Source organism: Schistocerca piceifrons, chromosome 5 (genome assembly GCF_021461385.2).
Source record: "Schistocerca piceifrons isolate TAMUIC-IGC-003096 chromosome 5, iqSchPice1.1, whole genome shotgun sequence".
Classification (NCBI taxonomy): Eukaryota; Metazoa; Arthropoda; class Insecta; order Orthoptera; family Acrididae; genus Schistocerca; species Schistocerca piceifrons.
In genome coordinates, this window is record NC_060142.1 from 217,484,401 (window position 1) to 217,508,162 (window position 23,762).

Below are 23,762 nucleotides of genomic sequence, written 5' to 3' on the forward strand. Positions count from 1 at the left end.
CATGACTGTGTGGCGTCTCTTCTATAGGACGTGTCTGAAAAGCACATAAGTAATTGCCTAGAGTTCCTGCTATACTGTATACCGAATGCAGAATAAATTAACATTCGTTATTTGCTGTCCTCCTTGGCGATGCAGCTTTAAGGCGCAGAAGTGTAATTTGTTGATTTTCCTAGCGCTTATCAAGACTTTCACAATTGGTAATGTTTTGCGCAAGTCAAAAATTCAAGTGTCAGTGTGTTTCTCATTTGACATCGAACTGTATGCAGCCCTTAACAAGTGCGAGCCGAAACACTCTCGTTACGGTACTCATCCGACATTTTACCGCTTTAATTTTCCTTAATGAATAAACGACACGAAAATTTTGTATCTCTGTCGGCTCTGTGATTATTACGGAAGGCGAACAGAGAGCAACAATATTTCGCTCATAATGAAACCTGTAAATCATTTTCTTGTTTTTTGAGCCGGCCGCGGTGGTCTAGCGGTTCTAGGCGCGCAGTCCGGAACCGCGCGACTGCTACGGTCGCAGGTTCGACTCCTGCCTCGGGCATGGATGTGTGTGATGTCCTTAGGTTAGGTAGGTTTAAGTAGTTCTAAGTTCTAGGGGACTGATGACCACAGATGTTAAGTCCCATAGTGCTCAGAGCCATTTTTGTTTTTTGTTTTTTGAGGAATTTTAAGATGTAGCACCGACTATGGTCAACGTTAGGTACGAAAAGTCTGATTCTTCAGTACATCCATGTTGTGTGGAGGATGTTGTGCATACTTCATATTCTGGGTAAGGAAGGCGCCGTCTTTTAAGCTGGTTGCACACAATGAGCAATACTATTAGATCCAGCCAGGTGATAGCGACTGCACGGGTGTGCGCTCAGCTTCGTGATACGATACTTGACTGAGAAACAGCAGCTCCAAGATCTGTAAAGTCGGTGAAGCGGCCAGGGGAGCGGTGTGCTGACCGCATGCGCCTTCACACCGCATCCGTACGTTGCCGCATGGCAGAGGACGACACAGCGGCCGGTCGAGCTCCCTTGGGCCTTCAGCGCCTGAGCAGGGAGCTCGATAGGGATTGCCACTACCCGCTGCCTTATCGGCGAAACGTCACATAATGTTCCAGTCAGACTGTGGAAATCAGTCGCTGTTTGAAACTTTTATACGTAACTGAGAAAAACTGCATAGCCACACCGTTATGGAACCGTGGGAGCTGCAAACAAGAAAACTGGCAGCTTTGGTAGCAAGAGGTCTGAAATTATGTATTACAGCAAATCTATTTCAGTCACTATGTAACCACCTACTGTGTCTGAAATTGATTTGCTAAAATAAATGATTTCAAACCTCTTATCATCGATGCTGCAAATATTTTTGTTTACAATACTAATATTGCAGACGTTGAGCACATGGTTCCCAATGGAATCCGACCGAAAATGGCGGGAGTTCGCACCATAATCAAGTTGGATCTCACACAACAGATGATAGTGCAACTTTTATCTTACAGCTATGCAGAATAGAAGAAATGATCGACATATCCACATTAAAACCAAGGTAAATGTTTTTCCTCTTACAAAAGAGACTGCTCGAAAAATTTCATTTTCAATATTTACCGCAGCTCAACAACTGTGCTCAGTTAATGAGTACGATCAAGCTCGACCTGCAAGAAACCTCGTTTTTCCCTCAAGTGTGACTGCAAAACCGAGATAGTAAACCACCTGCTATGCGTGCCTCTTGCGCAATACGTACTCTTCAATGAAATGCTACAGTACTGCTCCTGGAGACCGTAGCACCGGAAGTTCGAAGTTAACAACTCTGCTGAAGAGGCAAAACACAAAAGCGACTTTTAATGCAAGGAGTGCAACCGAAAGATATGACGTGATCTTTCATTAGTATTTAACTCCAAACGACACTACCGAAAAACTTGAAAGTAAAAGCGTTTCACTGCTAAACCAAATACATCAAAGCTGAAATTAGAAAGGCACTGAGCTTGAGAAGAACAGATGCGTTACTTTTTAAAAATGGTAAGATGAAGCAGTCCACTTTAATTCCTCAACGGCGCTAATTCCAACACTTGTTAGACCATTTCTTTTCTTTGCAGAAAGTTTCTGAAGCCACTTCCATATTCTACTGAAGTTATTGCTTCACACTTACTTTTATTCGATACAAGGAGTACTATGAGAACTTCTCTTCATTTTAAATAGTAATTTACATCACCCACTCACAATTAGCCTCATTATTCTTCAAAATCACTCATCATAATGGACGAGTCTTCTGGAACGTGGGCAAGGTATCGTCTTCAGTAAAATAATCTCTCTCTTCATTAAGACTCCACTTGTGAAAAGAAATTAAACTCATGTGAAGCAAAATCTGCGGATACAGGAAGGCGCTCTGCGGAACTTTGAGATCCATATTGTTAACACAAATTTCTGATCTATACGTCGCACCACTACTCGCATCCCGGCCGGAGCGGCCGAGCGGTTCTAGGCGCTACAGTCTGGAACCACGCGACCGCTACGGTCGCAGGTTCGAATCCTGCCTCTGGCATGGATGTGTGTGATGTTCTTAGGTTAGTTAGGTTTAAGTAGTTCTAAGTTCTAGGGGACGGATGACCTTAGAAGTTAAGTCCCATAGTACTGAGAGCCATTTTTTGAACTACTCACATGGTAGAATCATCCGCCGAGTTCTGAACTTTGGAAAGTTTATTGGTCCTCTGGAACCCAGTGATTGATTTAGAGAATCGAGAGCCACGAAATGCTTCACGTGTACCATCATTTTGTAACATGCTCTAAGTTGCGCAATTTATAAAACTGCTGTAATATGCAAAATCAAGTTTTTTTCGTATCTAAGAATACCATTCACTTAGCGAGATCCAATAGTATCTTTGGATTCTGTCTGAAGAACTATGGTACCGCTACTGGAAAAAGCTTTGTTACTTGAATGTTTTTTAGAATGCTAAGAATTATGGATGGCTAAGGACACATTGTTTATTACGTGGTATGTTGCTCAGCGTCCTTATTTAAATGTTTTAGTGTTGCAGTAACATTCTCATTACTGAGAGACAAAAAGAGTTGACGTGACACTGGAGTTATCGCTAGCAGGTTCAGTGTACGCTCTGAACGTGACGCTGGGTCTTCTCTAAGCAGGGCGGACACTTGGTCGAGGTATTGGTTCATTTACCGCTCACCAGGAGAAATAGGACGTAGTGCTTTCCGCCGTCTCGCTCCCTTTTTTCTCTGCATATATCTTTGTAGTACATGATCGGCAGCTAGAATGACGCATTTAGGAGAATCTTGAGCTCGTAGCTATGGTCTAAACACGTACGAAAACGGGTCTTGAACTGTCTGACCCTCCCCTCTCAGCCCTATCTAAACAGCCGTAATGTTGATGCGTAGTTCCGTGACATGTCTTACAATAAGTAAAGAATGATAAACTGGAGAAAATAGACTGATACGAAGATCCAGATAGCAACAACACACAGAACGTAACAGTTAATGAATGCTACACACCACCACCCCAAACTCTCGCCGGCCTGCAGATACGTACATATCTCCTAAACTGTAATTTTGATGATGTCGGTTGATTACTCATGAAGAGTGAACCACTAAAGGTATCATTCAGTGCTTAGTATCTGCAGACTAAACCCTGAGTAACGAATAGCAAGCCTACTTAAGTTACACTAAATGAATCCCCACAGACAAACCACAACAATACAAATTGTATGACGTGTTATCAATGGACTGGATTAACTCTTATATTCAGGAATGTGCAAAATCACATGCAAAATTTGCGCAGACAGCTGCACTGAGATGACTGGCATGAATTTTTATACTAGACACGCTGAACACTTCAACTGATACACACGTGACCGATTCGCAAAATGAGCCACAGCAATTGCACATTAAAAAAAGCATTGGACATCCATTCTCTAATACAGGAGAAGTTCGTAAGGCACTCCACAATCTCCCAAAATCTTTTACAATACATTTAATGGAGCAGTTAAAAATTTTTGTGCATTTCAAAAAGTCAGAAGAAAAATTCTCAATGACAAGCTAGATAGCGAATCTATTAACTTTTCAAATGTTTTTCTTGTGTATAGTAACTACAGTACACCCATTCTTCTGTATATCTGAAATAAAATGGAATAAAAACAGAATGTAAAGCATAACTGCGAATTTAAATAGTCATTGTTGTTACTGATGGCAGCTATAAATACAAAAGGTATCCGTTAAAATAAACCACCAGTGTCTCTAAATCCTTTGGCAAGCAGTACTATCGCCATATCTGTGAACCACGTTATAATTTTATATAAACTGTTGTAATGATTTGCTTGTTTGTGAATTTCTTCGTATTGATATAGGGACAATACTAGTAAGAAGATACACAAGTAAAACTAACAAGGCGTGCAGAAACGTAATTTCTCCCGAATTTTATATGTGAAAGCTCTTAAAGCTTTTTTGAACAAGACAAACGTTATTAACATTCTACATCTTTATTCTTCGCCGGCCGAAGTGGCCGTGCGGTTAAAGGCGCTGCAGTCTGGAACCGCAAGACCGCTACGGTCGCAGGTTCGAATCCTGCCTCGGGCATGGATGTTTGTGGTGTCCTTAGGTTAGTTAGGTTTTACTAGTTCTAAGTTCTAGGGGACTAATGACCTCAGCAGTTGAATCCCATAGTGCTCAGAGCCATTTGAACCATTTTTTATTCTTCATGCGTATTTATTTGCCTCCCTCTGCCGCTAGACGCTCCGAATTGTAGGGTGTAACATGGTGGTGCGTCATGTAACTATGTCGGTGCGTCAGAAACAACTGCGAGGTAATCTAGTTTCGAATTCGAAGTGTTCGTCCATGCATGGACTACTGCCTCTTTCGTTATGACAATACCAGACCACACACAAACGCTGTGACACCTGCAACAATCCGATGCCTTGGTTCACTGTCATCGACCAACCCCCATACAGGCCAGAGTTCGCCGCAACCGATTTTCATCTGTTTCCAAACCTCAAAGAACACCTTTGAGGACTCCATTTCGATAATGATGAAACGGTGCAAGCAGATGTGAGATTGTGCCTCCGTCAATAAAGTCAATCTATAGCGCTGATATAAAAAAGACTGGTCTGTCGTTGGGAGAAAAATGTTCGTTGCCAGGGTGACAATTTTGAGAAATAAATATGTAGACATGAAGACTAAGGATGCAGAATGTGAATTACGTTCGCTTTATTAAAATGCTTTAATAATTTTTACATAAAATTTAGGAAGCAATGCTTTTCAGCATGCCTTCGTATATTGTAATATCAGCATCTAAAAATTCGAAAATTAAAATTCTGCAGACTTTAGGTCACATGTTGCCGTATTGTGACGTCATTAGCATCTACCACGCAACCACAGACAGTACTGCGAAAAGGGCTGAGATCAGTGTTCCGTTTCTACAGCATGCTCTCGTTGAATTCCTGCGTATCCGAGGTAGAATTCAAAATAAGTGGTCGCCCTCGAACAGGCTCCAACAAACGCAACAACGAAAGATTCTAACCGATTTTCTTGAACTTGGACAAATCAGAAGTATTGCGCGCTACATCCAGACACTTTTGAAGCCCCCTCGTGCATTGCGACATAACCGCTCTGCGAGAGAGATCATCTTGCAAGAGGATAATGCGCACACTCACACTGCTCGTGTCACTACGGAGAAGAACAGGGGACATTTGTGTGGCGGACTTTTCCACATTCTCCCTATAGGCTCGACTTGACACCCTCCGGCTACAATTTTTTCTGTTCCGTTAAGGAACAGATGCGAGGGCAACGCTAAGAGACGATGGGCGATGTTCGTCAAGCAGCTCGTCAGTGTCTTCGGAAAGCTGGAAAGTTCTATCATAGAGGTATTTTCAGACTTGCGGAACAATAGGAAAAAAGTATGCAAAGAAATGGAGTCTTTGTTGGAGAAGTACGTAGATTAAAAGATGTATTTGATTGGTTTGTCTAAAAAAATAAAGATTAATAACTATTGGTCATAACTTTCAGTATGGGCCTCGAATATATCTTCAGACTGCAGTAAAAGCATAAAAAAATACAGCACAGCAAGAGAAGCACACTGACACATATGCAGAAATCACATACTATATTAATATTAATTCTCACAGCACTTTAAAATGAGAAGGTCCTTACAGGTTTGCTGCTATGCATGAAAAAAATGTAATTGGTGTGGTGGTGCCGACCGGAGTGGCCGAGCGGTTCTAGGCCCTTTAGTCTGGAACCGCGCGACCGCTACGGTCGCAGGTTCGAATCCTGCCTCGGGCATGCATGTGTGTAATGTCCTTATGTTAGTTAGGTTTAAGTAGTTCTAGAGGACTAATGACCTCATGGGACTCATAGTGCTCAGAGCCATTTGAACCATTTGAACTGGTGCGGTGTTTCATTATTTAAAACACTAACAAACATCTGTCTTTTAAAGAGTCCGATGTTTTCTTTGGATGACTAAACCTAGCATCTGGAAAAACTAGACCAAAGTGGTTTTCCTGTGGCATTAATCCTTTTCAAGTGTCAAACCGATGTGCGCGGTACGCGGACTCGGCCAACGAACCTGTTCCCTGCTGAGCGATGACCCTAGGAAGCTCACTGGGTGCCTAGGGCGCAGCCTCAATAAGCAGGGGGGAACCCACCGAACGCCGCTGCTTGCAGGATCAATCGGCACAGGGACGCGTAATTGCCCCTGCCCTCCGCTTCCCACCCAGCTACTGCCGTGCTCTGCCCCTGACATGCCACTTAATTGTGGGAACATTTCACACATAATATCGACCCTCCACCGCAGGCCACAGCACTTCATAAAACGCCCTGCCGCAGATGTTGCACGTGTTTTCAATAGCGGGATTACGCACGATCAAAACACGTGTTCACATTACGCGGTGGAGCGTGTGCGCGCTTGCTTAGTTGTTTTCCGGGCGAAGGAATTTTGTCTGTCGTTTTCCCTTGCATTACAATCCGCATAAAGCGTTATAGCTTCCTACCTTGGGGATAGAGCAACGACCGTTTACCGCCCGAATAAACTCGCAGATGATCAGCGCTGGTTACAGGGCTGGCAGCTGAATCTTGTCATAAAAAGGTGTCGTGTGACGCACGTAAACAACAAAAACGAACTGTATTCGTCCCTTTCTCATTCAAATCTCAATAAATCGAATTTCTCGATAAATCGAACAAGCTGCTTGAAAAACCTAAATAATCGAAGAATACTGTTTGATTACACAATCGCCGAGTAATGAGAATCAGTCCTAACCGACAAGAATCCACAATTACGTGCTTGGACCGATATTTTTAGTTATTTTAATGTTACGAGAATCATATTTAGGTCATGAGAACTATTATTAGGCATAAAAATACTATAGGCCTACTTTCTTTCAGTGATATATAGCACAACTATAGCCTAAAACACACACACACACACACACACACACACACACACACACACACACACACACACACATTTCTACATTAAGATGCTCAATTCTGTAGCAGGAGGGGTTGAACATAAATAGTTTCAGTACTAGATGTATTACAAGGCAGTATTTGTGTATCTAGATGTTTAAATTGCTTGCCTAGACGAAGATCTAGAATGGACGCAATATATTATCTTTACGGCACTTTTATGCACAGTGAATAGTTTCTGTAGCCCCACGGAAGTCACATCTCCTCATAACGGCGACGGAGGATGTCGTCGAAACCTCAAGACTGACCAATTTGACGCATCAAGAACTTAGTAAACATTTATTCAAGTTTCTACGTGTGGAATTCCTCAAGAAATTTACACTGCATATAACATTAATGAATGTAAGTATACGAAGTTGTCCACCTTTCCGAATCCTTCAACCATCTCAGCAATCACATGTAGAACAAATGTTCCTGAACCCAAGCGTTTTAACTCTGTAAAACTTGATTTCTAATTCAAGTTGTGATCGGTATATACATCCATCGATTCTGAATTTTCACTTATACATCCTTTCCCCCATGCTCTGTAGTTATTGATGATATGTATTGCATTGTACAGAAATGAAGTGTTTTGGCTTAATAGTGTAAGAGGCCATACATCGAGAATCAGTGAATACTTTTATCTAAATATTTCATTTCTCGTTCATGTTGACGTTGCATCTCTCTTGAGACTCCTTAAGATGCATCATCGGCAAATTTCAGTGTTACATGGAAAGTGGAGCGATAACACAGTTATAGCTGTGGAAAAAACAGCTCCCAGGTCGAGTTTATGGGAAGAATAAGTAACAAGTGGAACTCATCCACGAAGGATGTCAAACTGTGCTAATCGAAGAGGCACTGTACTATTTATCACATGTCCATCTGACGTAATGGCTACGCCGCTGAGCCTACAGCCATACCGAAGTCTTACTTCTGGGATGTAATTCGCGAATGGGCTAGGAGGGACGAAAATTATTTTGTTATACATCGCACCGTGGCTTGCAAAGTATTTTGCGTTTCTCCGTCCATTATCTTTTATTCAAGGTTAGAACTCAACATAGTGTTGCAATCGGTGAGACTACAATTTTGACACAGGAAAACAAAGAAAACAAATTAAGACCTTAATAAATTCCAAAACAAGTACTTTAGCAATGTCCCATTTGACAATAGATACAGTAATGAAGGGTTGCAATGTTCACTGCCATAATTTATCTGAATGGTATTTTCCGACAAGATAAAAACCGTATAAGAGAAGACAAATGTTCTATGAGTAGAGAAATTATTGAGATTAGTGTTCCTGCCTGTATTGAGAATATAAGTTACGAGTAAATAGTAGTTGCTGACGAGTTGTAATTATACTATGCGTCCAATAATTGCTATCAGACAACAAATAGTTTAACTCCACGTGGTGGGACGAACGATATCTGCGTGTCACCAAGGTCTTACGGAAACGGAAGGTGTAACGCCCCGTCAATGTCAAAGTCATTAGAGACGGAGCAGGCGAAAGATGCGCAAGTAAACTGTCCATGTTGTTTTTAATGTAATCATGAAACCATTTCAAATTTTACTTGCTTTAATCGAGAGTGATGCCTGGGGATTTGAGCCCCGAACGCAAGTCCAATGCCTCAACCACTGTGCTACCGTGCTCGGTGTACCTTGAAATTAAGGGTAGCATAAATTTTGACCACGGCCCAGCCATCAAGTTGCCGACGTTAATATCGTACTCCATTTGGTTATCCTGTGCCAATGGGTTGGAATCTGTTTATCCTGCCCCGTAAGTTTCTTTCTTCTCTGTAAAACCAGAGACTAGATAAGAAACAAATTGTACAAAGATAATTAAAAGTGGTGAGAAAATGGAACCAACACTCTTTATATTTCTTACGGTGTATTCTTTCATTTCTTAATGTTCCTTTTTTCTTGTAGCATGTTGTTTTCGAACAAATTTGCACGATAATTCTAATTCCCCGACTCCCTCTTATCGATCTTTGAGTAATAGTGGTATATTACTCACCCGCCCGCCAAGTATTTTATACAAATAATGAGTCATGCATACATGTACCAAATTCGGATGAAATTGCTCCAAGCGCTTGAGTTATGCTTTTATGCCACTCCTTTCCACTCCCACAGTTAGCCATAGGGGTGCTACGAGTGCGGTACTGTCACAGTTATTAATTTTTTTTTCAGTTTGAAAATAATCAGATTGTTTCAGGCATTAACGTACGATGTCATTCTCTTTGCAACCTCACCCCATCCCTAACGGTCAAACGTCATCTAGACTCTCACAGTGATCCCAGCAATCCAGAAAACTATGATTTACCCTAATACTGGCCATTAGCGAATATTTTTACGTCATGGCTTCTTACCCCTGCAAATACTCCTAGGAGTGGTAGGCGTATATTACCACCACAGTATTATTCTGCAAATAATTACAGAAATAATGCAAATAATGACTCATGTATGTACAAAAGTTCCTGTACATACAGATGTTCCTCAGTCGTCCCCTTTTTAACTCCAACCCCCACTACTACGGGAGGCACGTCGTTCTTATGTCCACATTGCTTCTTTCCAGACAGTAACATGTGTGTACCAAGTTTCGTTGAAGTCACTCAGGTGGTAGTACAGAACATCTGCAATGTCCTCAATACAAAGCAAGTTTCATTCGCTGTCAGAGTAGTGTTCTGTGTAGTTGTGAGTGCATTATGTAAGAGTGGAGTGAATTCGACCGAGGGCAAATTGCTGGTGCTCATATGGAGGATACTTCCACAAACAAGGTAGCCGAAGACCTTGGTGTTGCAAGAGGCACAGTATCGAAGCTATGTACCGCAAACAGGGAAAGCCGAAAAACATCATTCACTACGTTACAACGCGAACGAAAATGTGCTTTGAGTGGTCATGACGGAGAGTAATTGAAGAAGATTATGACGAAAAATAGGTGGACGAAAGCTGAAAAACTCACTGCGGATTTGGATGTCGCACTGGCAAATCCTGTCAGTAACAAAACAACACGAAGGGAGCTCCATACGTAGGGAATTGCAGGAACACGACGAACTGGAATTCCAAAACCTCTCATCAGTAATATAAACTCCTTTAACAGGAAAACGTAGTGCCGAAGCCATAAAACATGTACTCGAGCAATGGAAGGAAGTAATTTGGTCGGAGTTGTTTCACTTTGTTTCCAACTTCTGAGCGAGTTTACGTTCCAAGAGTGACATATGGCGGGGTTCGATTATTATTCTACGGGCCCCGCGGTGACTCCACACTGTTGCATTGCTGCTACGGATTATGTGACCATATTGGCAGACACGGTACATCCCATGGAACAATGTTTATTCTCCAATGGTGACGCTCTGTTCCAAGCGACAGTGATCCTGTTCACACAGCTCTAATCATCTAGGACTAATTTAGAGAGCACGGAGATGAATTGTCGCGTCTCCCGTGGCCAATACAGTAACACCAGATCTCAATACTATTGAGTCTTTGTGGTCTACTTTGGAGAAAAAGGTGTGTGGTCAATGTCCTCCTCCATCATCGTTACCTGAACTTGCCACTGTTGTGCAGGAAGAATGGTATAAGATTCCCTTAAAAACCCTACACGTCCTGAATTTATTCATTCTGAAACGACTGAAAGCTGTTTTGAATGCAAGCTGTTTTCCTACAGCGTATTAACCATTGTAATGTGTTGTATTTGTGGTGTTCCATAGTTTCGTCCACCCCTTCACATCTTCGTAATATACCATTGAGCCGGCCGGGGTGGCCGAGCGGTTCTAGGAGCTACAGTCTGGAACCGCACGACCGCTACGGTCGCAGGCTCGAATCCTGCCTCGGGCATGGATGTGTGTGATGTCTTTAGGTTAGTTAGGTTTAAGTAGTTCTAAGTTCTAGGGGACTGATGACCTCAGAAGTTAAGTCCCATAGTGCTCAGAGCCATTTGAACCATTTGTACCACTGAGAAACCCGACACATTCGGGGTATTTATCTATTCCACTCTTGTATTAGCCTATCTCCTCCTCGCCCCATCTCTTTGTCCACCTTTCCCTCTCACGCTTCACTATCACTCAATTATCACACCAACCTCAACGGGGGGCTGGCGGTTTTTAACCCCACAGGATTCTTTTTTCTAGATCATAAGTACATCTAAAACCACGTATATAATTACAAGGATACTATGCAAATTACACTTAAGTGTAGTTCATCCAACCACCTTCACAATAATTCTCCAATCTCGAACAGCACGTGGAAAAACTAACCATAGTATCTTTCCGTGCCAGCTATGATTCCCCTTTTTTTTTGTGAGATCGTCTTTCCCTATGTAGGTCGGCGTCAAAAAAAATATTTTCACATTCGGAGCAGGAATTTCGTGAGAAGATTTAGCCACAACGACAAACGCCTTTGATGTCAACCACAAACACCATCATGTCAGTGACACTCTCACCCCTATTTCTCGATAACAGGAAACGTGTTGCTCTTCTTTGAACCTTCTCGTTGTACTCCCTTAGTCTTATCTGGTAAAAATCCCACACCGTGCAGCAGTAGTCTGAAAGAGAACGGAGAAGCGTAGTGTAGGTAGTCTCTTTAGTAAATCTGGTGCACCTTCTAAGTGTTCTGCCAATGAAACGCAGTCTTAGGTTCGCCTTCGCCATAACATTTGCTGTCGTGTCCCTTGCGACTGAAGTTGTTCGAGATTGTAATTCCTAGGTATGTAGTTGAATTTAAGGACTTTAGATTTGACTGATTTATCGTGTAATCAAAGTTTCACGGATTCCTTTTACCACCAATGTGGATGACCTCTTTATTTAGGGTCAATTGCCCATTTCAGCACCACAATGATATCTTTTCTAATTCGTTTTGCAATTTGTTTTGATCTACTGATCATTTTACTGGAAGATAAACGACAGCATCATCTGCAAACAACATAAGAAGACTATTCAGATTGTCTCCCAAATCGTTTATACAATTAAGGAACAGGAGAGGGCCTATAAAACTACCTTGGGGAACGCCAGAAATGACTCCAGTTTTATTTGATGACTTTCCGTCAGATACTAAGAACTGTGACCTCTCGGACAGGAAATCACGAACCAGTCACATAACTGAGACGGTATTCCATAAGCACAAATTTCACTACAAGTAGCTTGTGTGGTATAGTGTCAAAAGCCTTCTGGAAATCTAAAAATACAGATCAATTTGAAATTCCTTGTCAACTGTACCTAATACTTCGCGTGAGTAAAGTGTCTAAATCCCTGTTGGCTGTGTGTCAATCCACCGTTCTCGTGGAAGTAATTCATAATGTTTGAACGCAATATATGTTCCAGAATCCTGCTGCAAATCGACATTAATGATAAGGTCCTGTAATTTAGTGGATTACTGCTAGTGCCTTTCTTGAGTATTAGAATGACCTGTGCAACTTTCCAGTCTTTTGGTACAGATCGTTCGTCGAGCGAACGGTTGTGTATAATCATCAAGTGTGGAGTTATTGCAGCAGCATACTGTGAAAGAATTCTAATTGGGATACAGTCTGGATCGGAAAACATGCTTGTATTGAGTGATTTAATTTGCTTCATTATTCCGAGGGTAACTTCTTCTAAGTTACTCATGTTGGCAGCCGTTCTTGATTCGAATTCTGGAATATTTACTTCGTCGTCTTTGGTGGAGGAATTTCGGAAGGCTGTGTTTAGTAAATCTGCTTTAGCAGCACTGTCATCGAGGGTGCTTGTTCTGATATAGCCGTGCTGCCTCTCGACCTTTTCCATCTGTTTGGTCGTACACAAATACCATGTCGACTTGATTCCCATATGATTCCCGGACCATTCTGCTGCTTACAGAACACAGGCAACAGTACAGAAGGAACACACGACATGTGGTTAGAGGAACTGTCATTCGTCAGCGCCATCTACCGTGGCAACGATACATTTCCGGACACGCGTTCGTAGGACCTTTTTCCTCCCTTTCCAGCCAGGAATCTGTCCTTGCAGTTTGTCGGATTTTTTTTAGTGTTCACCCTGTACGTAAGAATTAAGGCGGCATATCATCAGCTACGATTGAAAGTGACAATGTAACCCCCCACGCCGCAGTTCTGTAGGACGTCACTTTGGGAGCAATAAGTAAATAAATAAATAAAAAAAAACTTGGTGCCCCCGATTGATGAAGTGTAGTATCGTGATGCTGTTAGCTTTCGGCAGCCAATCCACACCGCTAAAAAAGTCATCTGGTCTGGTTAGACACAGCTGTGACATTTTCACTGCAGCCAGCAACGAATTATCGCACGATATTCCCACTTTATAAATCGGCTGCACAATGTTGTTTTGGCGCCTCTAGCGCCTTGTTATGGTACTCTGATGACGGGATTTCTAAGTGTACCATGTCTGCAGAGATACACCTGCAACAAACAAAAACTTTAAATAAGTAACTTTATTTTTTTCTAATTGATACTTAAAACTTATCTTAGAAGAAAGATTAAGGAAAGGCAAACCTACGTTTCTAGCATTTGTAGACTTAGAGAAATCTTTTGACAATTTTTTTTATTTCGTTTTTGGCCGTCTAGGGACCGCGTTAAACAACTATTTTTCAATGTACATTTCTCCTATTGCGCTCCTCCTCTTTTCTCTTCTGCCAATATGTCTTCACCCTCTCTCTGTGCTGCTCCCTTCGGTCTTCTGTCCACACTGTTCCTCCAGTTCTTCTCTCCTTCACTTCAAATCCTTCAAAATGTTGAATTTTGTCTCTCATCAAGTCTCTGTTGGTTATATCATCTTCTCCTATACCCATCTCCTCTAAGTCTGCTTTGACTTCTTTGAACCAGGTAATTTGGGTTCTGGGGTTCTTGTCAAAAAACATGAATATTTTCTTTGTCAGCCTTTCATCATTCATTCTTTTCAAATGGGCGTAAAAGCTTACTCTTCTCTTCCTCATAGTATCTCCCACTTTCTCAATTTTGTCATACACTTCTCTATTACTTCTAAGCTTCCAAGTCCCATTCTCAAACCTCGGCCCAAGTACTCTTCTAATGATTTTTCGCTCCTTTTTTGCTATAGCTTCCATTTACTTGTTAGTGTTCATTGCTAAACATTCAGATGCATACAGACACTCTGGCTTAATCACAGTGTTGTAGTGCCTTATTTTTGCGTTAATTGATACTGACTTCTTGTTGTACACATTCTTTGTTAGCTGGAATGCCATTTCCATTTTTCTTGTTCTTGTTTAATTTCCTTCTTTATCTGAAGCATTGGGCTGGATGATTTCCCCTAAATATTTGAAATTAGAAACCTTCTTTATCTGGCCATACTTTGTAATCGTATTGTTCGGTGCCTCTTTTACAATGTTGATTGGAACACTGTCTTTCAAATTCTGAAGGTGGCACGGGTAAAATACAGGGTGCGAAAGGCTATTTACAATTTGTACAGAAACCAGATGGCAGTTGTAAGAGTCGAGGGGCATGAAAGGGAAGCAGTGGTTGGGAAGGGAGTGAGACAGGGTTGTAGCCTATCCCCGATGTTATTCAATCTGTATATTGAGCAAGCAGTGAAGGAAACAGAAGAAATATTCGGAGTAGGTATTAAAATCCATGGAGAAGAAATAAGAACTTTGAGGTTCGCCGATGACATTGTCATTCTGTCAGAAAAAGCAAAGGACTTGGAAGAGCAGTTGAACGGAATGGACAGTGTCTTGAAAGGAGGGTATAAGATGAGCATCAACAAAAGCAAAACGAGGCTAATGGAATGTAGTCGAATTAAGTCGGGTGATGCTGAGGGAATTAGATTAGGAAATGAGACACTTAAAGTAGTAAAGGAGTTTTGCTATTTCGGGAGCAAAATAACTGATGATGGTCGAAGTAGAGAGGATATAAAATGTAGACTGGCAATGGAAAGGAAAGCGTTTCTGAAGAAGAAAAAATTAACATCGAGTATTGATTTAAGTGTCAGGAAGCCGTTTTTTAAAGTATTTGTATGGAGTATAGCCATGTATGGAAGTGAAATGTGGACGATAAATAGTTTAGACAAGAAGAGAATAGAAGCTTTCGAAATGTGGTGCTACAGAAGAATGCTGAAGATTAGGTGGGTAGATCACATAACTAATGAGGAGGTATTGAATAGAATTGGGGAGAAGAGGAGCTTGTGGCACAACTTGACTAGAAGAAGGGATCAGTTGGTAGGACATGTTCTGAGACATCGAGGGATCACAAATTTAGTATTGGAGGGCAGCGTGGAAGGTACAAATCGTAGAGGGAGACCAAGAGATGAATACACTAAGCAGATTCAGAAGGATGTAGGCTGCAGTAGGTACTGGGAGATGAAGAAGCTTGCACAGGATAGAGTAGCATGGAGAGCTGCACCAAACCAATCTGAGGACTGAAGACCACAACAACAACAACAACAACAACAACTTAAAACTTTATTGCTACCCCTCGCACTTCAAATAATTCCGAATACCTTTCGCCATTATGAAAGCTCTACCAAGACAATCACGGTTTGCTATGCGAAGACGCGGTTGAGTAGTCCCTCTAGTATAGCCCTGGTTCCAACTACGTCGACAGTCGATACGCGACAGTTCAGTATCGATGCTTTCCAACTGCGTCGGTAAACGCTATGACAAGCACGTCGGGAAGGGAACGGAAGGCGGGAACGCTGCCCAGCGGCAGGGCGGCGAGCGCACACCAGTAAATCACGGCGGGGCACAGCCCGCGTCCGGTAGCCGGCGGCGGCCCGTCGGCCGGGCACCTGATTGGCTGCTCGGTGCCGATAGCCGCAGCCATCGCCCGCTGCACCAGCGAGGGCGTAAATCACTCGCGGTTTATAGCCGACCTGCTCTCACCGTGGCATCGCATCGCTATCCACTTTCCTGGCGGCCGCTACAATCTGGTACTCTGTAAGGGACCGCCAGCGTGTCCCTCACAGTTTCACGTAGTAGCCGTTGTGTGCGTTACTCGCGCTGAAAACCGCCAATACAATCAATGAGATGTACAATCTGTGACGACACAAAGGTATTATTGAGTTTCCAGAATGAGCGCGTTTGATAAGCAAGAGGAGAGGTACCGGTGGAGTGAAGGCCGATACACACGGGACTTCACTCGAAATGAACAATACTGTCACAGATGGTAGCTAGAGAGAACAATAATTTAACATTTTGTCTATCAGTCCTGCATTGGACAGAAATTAATGCAGTACAATCTATAATGTATTATAAAAATTTATGTACACTAGAAGACAAAAAAAAAGCGACGCTCACGAAGGAATTGTCCGATGGGACGCAAATCGGTATATGTGATGTACATGTACAGACAAACAAATGTTTACAATGAAACTTCCTGGCAGATTAAAACTGTGTGCCAGATCGAGACTCGAACTCGGGAGCTTTGCCTTTCGCGAGTAAGTGCTCTACCATCTGAGCTACCCAAGCACGACTCACGCCGCGTCCTCACAGCTTTACTTCCGCCAGTACCTCGTCTCCTACCTTCCAAAGCCATGTCTCCGCAATATCCTTTCTTTCAGGAGTGCTAGTCCTGCAAGGTTCGCATGAGAGCTTCTGTGAAATTTGGAAGGTAGGAGACGAGGTACTGGCGGAAGTAAAGCTGTGAGGATGGGGCGTAAGTCGTGCTTGGGTAGCTCAGATGGTAGAGCACTTGCCCTCGAATGGCAAAGGTCCCGAGTTCGAGTCTCGGTCCGGCACACAGTTTTAATCTGCCAGGAAGTTTAATATCAGCGCACACTCCGCTGCAGAGTGAAAATCTCATTCTGGAAATGATTACAATTTCAGAAAAATTGGGTGATTTATTCAACATAAGGAGTTCACAAGTTGAGCGAGTCAATAGCTCGTTGTTCGACCTCTTGCCCTTATGTAAGCAGTTATTCGACTTGGCAATGATTCACAGAGTTGTTAGATGTCCTCCTGGGGGATATCGTGCCAAATTCTGTCCAATTGGCGCGTTAGACCGTCAAAATTCCAAGAAGCTCGTCGGAGGGACGTCCCCATAATGCTACTAAGGTTTCGAATGGGAAGAGATCCGGTGACCTTTCTGGCGAAGGCAGGGTTCGGTAAGCACAACAAGCGCTAGAAACTCTCACCATGTGCGAAGTGGCATTATCGTGCTGAAATGTTAAGTCCAGAATTGCCCTCCATGAAGGGCAACAGAAAGGCACATACAATTTGATCAACTAACCGCAGTGCTGCAAGGGTGTTGCGGATTGCAACCAATGGCGTCCTGCTATGAAATGAAATGGCACCCCATATCGTCGTTCCTCGTTCTCGGACTGTACGACGGGCGACAGTTACTTGGGGATCCCACCGCTGTCCAGCTGTCCACGGCGTCCCCAGACACGTTTTCGGTCTACAATGCCATTGACTGGAGTAGAACTGTCTTCACTGATGAGTGACGCCAACCTGACTGTCACCCGCCATACCGCCCGACACTGAGGAGTGATGGTTCAAATTGTTCAAATGGCTCTGAGCACTATGGGACTTAACTTCTGAGGTCATCAGTTCCCTAGAACTTAGAACTACTTAAACCTAACTAACCTAAGGACATCACACACATCCATGCCCGAGGCAGGATTCGAGCCTGCGACCACAGCGGTCGCGCGGTTCCAGATTGTAGCGCCTAGAACCACTCGGCCATCCCGGCCGGCCAGGAGTGATGGCCTGGGGGGTGGGGGGGGGGTGCATTTCATTTCATAGCAAGACCCCTTTGGCTATCATCTGCGGCGCGCATACAGCTCGGCGGTAAGTATCGATGTTTCCCATACCAGTTTGTTGCCCTTCATGGCAAACCTCCTGGGCTTGCATTTCAGTAACATAATGCCCTTCCATAGATGACGAGAATTTCTACTGCTTGCCAAGCCCTAAGTTGGCCATCAGGGTCACTCGATCTCTTCCAAACTGAGAACGTTTCAAGTATTATGGGCACGGCCCTCCAACTAGCTCGGGATTTTGACCATCTAACGGGCCAACTGGACAGAATACGGCGCGCTATCCCTCAGGAGGACATCCAACAAATCTCTCAGTCAGTGTCAAGCCGAATGACTGCCTGCGTAAGGGCCAGAGGTGGACCAACGCCTTACTGACTTGGTCAATTCGTTAACCTCTTTTTGTTCTGAATTTCTAATGATTTGTTTGCCCGTACATGCACATTACAGTTATCAATTTCCACCACATTGGCATAATTACTTTGTGATGCGCCACCTATTTCTCCATCTCCTTCTTCTCCTTCACATTCTTCGAGTGTATACTGGTGATTTTCGCATACTGTGTCACTGCTAAGTAACACTGCGCGGTGAAACTTGGACCATACATAGGAAGATCTGGTACAGTATAGCACAGAAGGGAACTGAAAGAAGTACGCAAAGAGACGAAGAGAAATTACACTTTTATTCAAAGACAATAACGACACTGAAACCACCGCTGTTCATGAAGACCCCCGAAACAGTACAGAAAGCCGGACATGGCTTGCAATCGAGTGTCTGATCACAGGGGCAGAAGATGCATGTCCTGCAATGTGCTCCCACGGTGGCCAGAAAGAGTTCTTTTGGTAGGGCGTTGGACGGCCGATGTGGCCGAGCTGTTCTAGGCGCTTCAGTCCGGAACCGCGCTACTGCTACTGTCGCAGGTTCGAATCCTGCCTCGGGCATGGATGTGTGCGATGTCGTTAGGTTAGTTAGGTTTAAGTAGTTCTCAATTCTAGGGGACTGATGACCTCAGATTTTAAGTCCCATAGCAGTATTATTTTTTTTATTTTTTGTAGGGCGTTGGCGCATGTGAACGTGATGCAGCACGTCTCACCAATGTATCACATACGTGCTGCGTCGGATTTAAGTTGGGGGAAGAAGCAGGCCATTCAATTACCCTATGATTATCTTCTCGTTCTAAGAGCTGCTCCATCTCAGCTGTTCGATGGAGTCGCACTTTGTCATCCATAAAAACGAAAATCCTTTACAAGACACACATAGGGAGGGAGTATAGCGTCACAATAGCGTTGGCCAGTGACTGTACTGTATACAAAGATTTGGAGGTCAGAAAGTCCAAGCAATATTGTCCTTCCTCACAATCGTGTTCGATATACCTCCATATGACGACGGGTGTGATTACACAATGCACCTGGGAGTTGTTACACTCAGTTCTCCGATTTTTTTTTTTTTTTTTTTTTTTTTTTTTTTTTTTTTTTTTTTGGCGGTAAAGCCTACTCGCTGAACTGTCATTCATTAAGATGCATTCTGTCTTACGCCACTCGTAACAGACTCTGTTGATAAATAAGTTAACTCTATAGTCTCTGCTACAGCGCGACATTTATCAGAGTTTCAGATGCACTGCAGCGCAACACAGGGTCAGAATCTTCTCCACCATCTCCAGGTCTCAAAACGTGCACGGATTTTGTTTAAATTCACTTCCAATATCAAATTTACAATAGGAATCTTTTGATTACATGTGTAATTTATCCGAGCTCTAAGGTAGTTTCGTAGCTTCCCTGTAAAGACGATGAATAACGTCACACCAAAAACTTCGAATAATATCTGGATAGTAAGAGCAATCACAGCCCCAGGATCATCTACTACGTGATGTTTGATGACACTGGGAGGCTCACTTCAGCACAACAGAGATGTGAAACCACTCGGGACAGCAGCGCTGAGTGCAGGAGAGGCCTCGTGGCCGCTTCCTGCTGCATTCCTGTAACCCGCTAATTGCTTTTCCAAACCCCTGGTCCCGTTCAGAGACGGGATATCGGAGAATTCCCCGTAGCTCAATCTCGCTATCTGCCGACGTTTTTTGTGCCATACTGTGCGCGATGGTACAATAAGCTTGTCTGAAGGATAAATGTCGAGGAGACGTCTAATAATCCGTAGAATATGACACTTCAGATACTCTCTGACCTCCCTTAAATGGCGCTGCCGTCAGTTTTTTAATTACTCAGTTTCTTACGAGGAAAGTATGACCACAGTTCGTGCGTGAACATACATGTCAATCTCTGACGTCAACAACAGTTTAGAGAACTTATTACGTTAGGCGTTACATCTTTTTGTTTCTGCAACTATACCACACCTTATCGAACAAATAAAAAAGAGACATTAATATCCACGTACAATATTCGACGGTGGAGCGCATACGCGTACGCGCATGCGCATACGCACACTCCTGTAAGAAATAATAAGGGGTCCTCCGGCAAATACTTAGAATACGTAAAAACTAAAACAGCCTTTGATCACAATGTTCTTCAATTACGATTTTGTTAATTACGTTCATCACCCTTAAACTTAGTAAAAGAAAGCCCTGGAATGCTTAGACATGACTGGAATCATCACAGGATGTAAAAACATTATAATACTGAGCTGAAAATTCATGGGCTAAGATGCAGGAGTGCCGTTAGCGCACTCATCCGTGGCCCTGCATCACAGGTCACGCGTTTTCATTATAGTACTATGTTTTATATTTCGTGACGATACCAGTCACAAAAAAAAAAATTCGCTCTGAGCACTATGGGACTTAACATCTGAGGTCATCAGTCCCCTAGAACTTAGAACTACTTAAACCTAACTAACCTAAGGACTTGCACACATCCATGCCCGAGACAGGATTCGAACCTGCGACCGCAGCAGTCGCGGGGTTCCTGACTGAAGCGCCTAGAACCGCACGGCCACTCCGGCCGGCGATGCCAGTCACAGCCAACAATTTCACTGCCTTCTTTTAGTAAGTTCAAGGAAGCAGATGAATCTAACGACGATCGTAATAATCGAAAACGTTAATTGGATTAAACAAAGAAAAACTTGCTACCAAGGACGGTTTTAGTTCTAGGAATTTTTGAACACTGGATCGCTGCAATCTTCAAGGCGATCAAGACACCCGTCGTGACGGTCGAATAGTTGATGGTATCTTTGATATGCGAAGCGAAATATTGGAAACGCAGAAACAATGCTCTGTAAAACAAATAGGTCTCTCGGTGGAAAATAAAGTTGTGTGGAAGTCGTGGGTATGTTTACAACGAACATAACCACCACGACTTGGGGCTACAGAGAAGTAAAGGAGTTAGTAGGATTCATTTGGAAGCAACTTGGAAAAAAAGAAAGGAAGGTGCGACTTCAACGCCCCGTCGACGAGGAGGTGTTCAGAAACGGAAACCTTGCTCAGTTAGGACAAGCACAGAGGCAGAAATTAGTCAGTGCCTGTTTGTAGGGACCATCCTATTACGGACCGGGAGTGGCTCAGGGAAAACAATTGTAATCTAGAACTGGATGGCAAGAAGAGAATTTTGAACCCATTGCCCCCGAATGCCAGTCCAGATCAGGGCTACACTTGGCTCGAATGTGTGATTCGATTTTCACAGTAAGACCCTAAGTTCAGATCAAAGACTTTATCGAAAGTTGTCCTGGCCTATAAAATTGCACAAATAAAAGGAAATCAACGAAACGATGGAAGAGAAAGTCGTCATTTAACAAGAAGGAAAACAGAGTACGGAGTGTTTAGAAATTAGTTATACAAAAGTAACCTTTATTTGTGAAAAAGGTAAATAACTCACAGAAATGTTTGATACAGCACTGAATGCAGTATATCTTCAAGTTTTATTTACAAATGTTCAATTTGGCTGCCTTTTGTAACACGACAAATTTTCCATCTATAATTCATTTCCTGCGAAGTCATATGAAGCAAGACTTTACGAGTATGTACGATGGCAACTGCCCACGTTATCCATTGCCGCAGCTTGTCGACTTCTCCCTGAAGCGGAGAAAGAAACACTGTGTCTTTGATATAGCCCCATATACAGACGTTCATTGGATTTAAATGAGGTAGTGGTGGTGACGAGGGTATTGCTCCACGATGTCCAATCCAAGTCATCACATTCCTACGTAAATATGCGACAACTTCTCAATGACAATGTGGTGGTGCGACATCTTGCTGGAAAATAAATTCTGTGCCTCTGTCCTGTTGTAATTGAGGCATTAAATAATGTTCAACCATGTCCAGGTACGATACGCCGGGTACAGCTGACTCGGCAAAAAAGAAAGGACAGTAAATCTTCCTACAATTTTTAGCGCAAAAAGTATTTAACTTAGGCGAGTCCCGCAATCGTTCGATAACGTGACGTGGATCGTGCTCACCCCCGATCGGAATATTATGCCGATTCTCTTTATCGCAATACGGATGTTGGCTTCCTCTCTGAACTGTGGCACAGGATTTGGATTCATAAAATCATAAGCAACGTCGCGCAGATGTGCACCGTCGCGCGGCTTCACGATGACTGCTATAAAAGCTCTTAAAAGCTCTTTCGCGCATGCCACTTAGCGGGAGAGTCGGGATCTAAGAGTGTTGGGGGAGAATAAAACTTTAAGATACACTGGATGCAATGCTGTACCAAACATTTCTGTAAGTTACTTACCTTCTCACAACTGAAGGTTACTTTTGCATAACCAATTTGAAGTCACGTTGTACATAGTGAAGTCTCTAGTCAAAACAAGCACGATGCCAGTTTCATTAACCTATCAACAAGGAGCAGGAACTTTTTTTTCTACCTGCGGCGTGTGTGTGTGTGTGTGTGTGTGTGTGAGAGAGAGAGAGAGAGGGGGGGGGGCAGGATATGGTGTTACTTGGTAAGGTCTGCCATCCTGTTTTCTAAATTAACTTCTTAAGGTAATTATCAGAACTCATCAGCATTAAATTAAAACACGAATGAAATCGGAATCTGAAACAGGGAGGCAACAAGCGGACTAATAAAATCCGTCGGGCGCCGGCGGCGCGGATTGTCCGCCGAGAGGTCGGGTCGTGTGAAGAGCAGGCTTCCCTTGGCATTCGTTTCATAATCATCGAAAAAAATAATGAGGAAACTCTAAACAGGCGGCGGTCGGGCGGCCTCCGCCAGACCGTTACCGTTGTGCTTGTAATAATAAAGACTCGATTCTGAAAAAAGGTAATAAAAAGCGAAAACGCGCGATAATAAATCAGCCTGCGCCGGGGTCAGCATCAAGAGGCTCAGGTATAAATCCGGGCGATAATGAAATCCTCGATCCCGCGTCCCGCGGCCCATAACTCAGCCGCTTTATACGCGGCGGCCCCGTGCCTTCCTTAATTAAATCCCGCGGCCCGGTAATAAAGTACGCATCTTTAGCGCAAACCCGGCCGCCGAGGCCGCTCTGGCACTCGCTGCCCGCGGCGAGCGCCATCGACACATCGCGGGCTGCGTCTCCACAACCGCCCACTTCCAGTTTTTACCCTCGCAGTACGATCTCTACGCAAAGTGCAGGCGGAATCTTAGAGTCACCTGCGGGCGCGACGCATGCGGAACTGACAAACACTAAGTACACGTCTTATTTTTTAAAACTTCTCGGGAGATCAGAACCATGTGTCAGACCAGGAACCGAA

At 43.4% G+C, this 23,762-nt stretch overlaps 1 protein-coding gene and 1 non-coding gene across 2 annotated transcripts in view; one reads left to right on the plus strand and one right to left on the minus strand.

Annotated features, from left to right (window-relative positions):
- LOC124798899 (protein dead ringer-like) overlaps window positions 1–23,762 on the minus strand; it is a 463,425-nt gene that overhangs the window by 310,645 nt on the left and 129,018 nt on the right. The gene's annotated exons all lie outside the window — the stretch shown is intronic.
- On the plus strand, window positions 17,019–17,093 carry Trnas-cga. Its single transcript has one exon. It is a non-coding gene; the product is annotated as a tRNA-Ser (tRNA).